The sequence below is a fragment of the Oryzias melastigma genome, linkage group LG10, assembly GCF_002922805.2.
Source record: "Oryzias melastigma strain HK-1 linkage group LG10, ASM292280v2, whole genome shotgun sequence".
In the NCBI taxonomy this organism is placed as follows: Eukaryota; Metazoa; Chordata; class Actinopteri; order Beloniformes; family Adrianichthyidae; genus Oryzias; species Oryzias melastigma.
In genome coordinates, this window is record NC_050521.1 from 4,102,100 (window position 1) to 4,105,617 (window position 3,518).

A 3,518-nucleotide genomic window follows, 5' to 3' on the forward strand; every position below is an offset into this window, starting at 1 on the left:
AATGATTTTTATACCGTTGGAATGATCTCTTTCAGCCCGTTCCAGTGATATAAATATCAGAGCAATCCACCTAATTTGAACATTTTTTCCACCAAGATAGGCTAGTTGGGCTGCGTGTGCCGTCCACATAGGCAGGCAGGGGAGGGAGCACCATGCAAAACGATGCTAAAAAAAAAAATAAAACATTGCTCAAAGTCTAGAGCATTTAGCTTAACGTTATATAGGCCCTCTAAAAATTTGGACGATTTGGTTGATTTAGGAGCAGTTAACGTTTGCTCTGGTTACTGTTGTAATGTCCCTTCATCCGATATTTTAAAGTGAATTTTTAGATTAGTAATCTAGCGTTATTTGGTTACAGTGTCGGTTAATTTTGAATCGTAGTTTGTCTCCTTGAAGCTAGCAATCTGTGTTTTGTAAATATGGGCTATATAAAAAATGAATATGTACAAATGCAAAGACACATTATTTCATATTTTTTATTATTATTTTTAATAATGAATAATAATTAAAGGCAGATCATGAATCAGCACCATATATTGTAAGGTGTGTTGTGCTGTGCTTCAAATTTTTGTTCCATGTGCCCTTTTTTTTAACTTTGAGCACCTGCCCCTCCAAATGTCTCTGCACGGCCCTGGGCGTGAGACTGCTGTGCTACCAAATTTGCATCGCTCAGGTAAAATTAGCTTTTCTTTTGCTTCATTTACCCTCAACTTCAGAAAAATATTTTTACCAATATTGAAATAATTGATTCTGGAGGCTCTGGCAGATTTAGAGCAATTTCAAAGGTTACATTGGCGAGTGTTTCAAGCAAAAATTCATGGGCGTAAGCCACCTCCACCCAGCCTTCAAAGCATAGACGTCAGGACGACGCGCCTAGAGCTGCGTCCTTTACTGGCAGCAGTTTCGAAGAAATCCTGAAGTCTATAGATAAAAGCTGCTCTGCTTCTATGGCTGTCTTGCTCTGGTGGAGGTTCTCCACAAAGAATTTCAGGCGTTTCGGGAGGTGCTGGAATTCAACAAGTCGTGGAGCTTGTTGCCAAAAATCAAGTGCTTGGAGACACTGTGGAGAAGCTCAAACAGAGCAAGCAGCAGATCACTTTGAACTACCACAAGATTAAAAAGATGATGCTGAACCTCCAGGCCTGGAGCATGAGGAACAACCTGGTCATCTCAGGCATTCTGGAGCAGGTTGGTGAAGATCCCGAAAACATACTGAAGTCTTTCATAAGTCATTTTGGAAACACTTAACAAAATGCCCTTCCATCATGTCCACTGTTTGGGTGGCGCAAAGCCCAGGAGCCAAAGACCCAGACCAATCTTGGCTAAATTTGAACATTACAAACGGAAGGAATTTGTGAGGAGCCACGGAGATTAAATGAAGGGAACCAGCGTCGGCATGAATGACCAATTTTCTAGAGAAATTTTGCAATGACGGAAGGTCCTTTTTCTTATCAAGAAAAGCTTCAACCAGGCTGTTTATTGGACTCTCATCTTCGCAGACAAATTCCATGTGGAAGTTGTCTTAATAGCAGGGGTCAGCAACGTTTATGACATTAAGTATCAATTTAAAATTTTCTTCTTAACAACTGTGCCATCACTAACTATAATCCGAACTCTGCTGCTGTTCATCTTTCAGCTTATTCTGTCAGGGATCACCACATAAATCAGCTTTTACTGACTGAATTTTTTGGCTTATAACCCAGGTCCTACACCAGCCACTGAGTTATCAGGCACCTCTAACTATAATGCAAACTTTAATGCAAAGAAATGCAAATACATTTTCAATATATCTGAAAAAAATTGATTCACAAACAGCAGGTCAAATACCTTTTTTTTTTAAATATTAGCTCAAAATTGTGCTTTTATAATAATATTGCACAGAGAAAATATTTGAAATTGTATTGCAACTATGTTTGTTTGAAACCAAAAGTACTGCATTTGTGGTTTGTCAAATCAACAGCATCAGGATTTTGATACATCAGAACAAAATATCCTAAATATTTCTAAGAACTTCCCAACTATTAAAACTTCTTCTTCTTCTTCTTTCACTTTCGGCTTATCCCTTTCGGGGTCGCCACAACGTAACAGCACCCACTGTTTCGGATCAGAGACTTGGCAGAGTTTTTACACCGGATGCCCTTCCTGACACAACCCTGTACTTGAGGGGCACAGGGACCCAGTTAGGCAGCAGCATCAAGGGTCTTGCCTAAGGACCCAATCTGGGTGGGGATCAGTGGACAACCCTGGGAATCGAACCCTCGGCTCCTGCGTGCCAGCCCTTCACCTAGCCACCCAGACGCTTTGACTTCCCAACTATTAATACAAAAAAATAAAAAGGCAAGTGTATAATTTGGGCTTTTTTATTTTTTGTTACATTATGAGACAGGACCTGAGTAACCTGTTAGTTAATTCTGTGATGACACTTTTATTGCATGTAACTACATGTTTTTACTTTTTCATTAGTTTGCTATTTATAGTGATTTTAATTTTCTGCAACTGGACAGCATCATTCTTTATTTCCACCCCCAGTAAATGCAGGTGTAATATTGATTTTAAAATGTGTTCACATTTCATATTAATGTTTGGCAGAAGAGAAAGTAAGTCTGGGTTTAATCTGACCTATTTTGGTTATTATTCAAGAAAATGAACTTATCAATCTTTATTTATTAAAAGCACACACAAAAGACGCATTCAATGCATAAGGCAGGAACAAATGACTAGAATTACAGAAGAGACGTAAGGCTTGGCTTTATTGTGACAAAACAAAACATTAATGACACTAGAGAGAAAAAGAATTCAGTAAAATGACCAAACCAACAAGCTAAGTTACTTATGCCTAAGGAAGGAACAAGTATGATGGAAGATTGTGTCATCATCCTTTTCCTTAAAGAACTGATCCTTGAATTGCTTCTTTTATTGGAAAGCACAAGTGGGAGGTTACAACATTCAAACAAAGAAGCAAAGTCAAATAGTTGATTCGAGGTGTCATTTAAGGAACCATTTGGGAATGTTTACCTTCAATCAGCATCCTGCCCTCCTGCTGGGGACAGTGAATTGTAAACCCTTTCATCCTAGCTTGGGAGAGGAAACAGGAGAGGACCCTTAACATCTGTTCCTAAAAGGTGAAAAGCTCACCTGTAAGCTACAGCTTTGGTTAAACATTTTAAAATACATTTAAACAATGATAAGAATAGAACTATTACTTTCACAATCAGGAATCTCTTAAACCAGCAGAAAATCAACCACAGATCATCACCACACTGTCACCAGAACCAGACAGCAACTAGAGCGAGCCCTGCGACAATAAACACAGACAGCAAGTCCTAGTACTAAAGATCCCCATACGGACATAACTTCATAAATGTTAACAATGCCAAAAACATGACCAAAAAAAAAACAACAACAAAAAAACAGCTGTGCCATCATAAACTTTTGTTTTGCACTCTCCCTGTTCATGCATGCGCAAAGTTCCATCCAAAAACACACGCTAACATTGCCACACCTGTTGTCTCACCGGC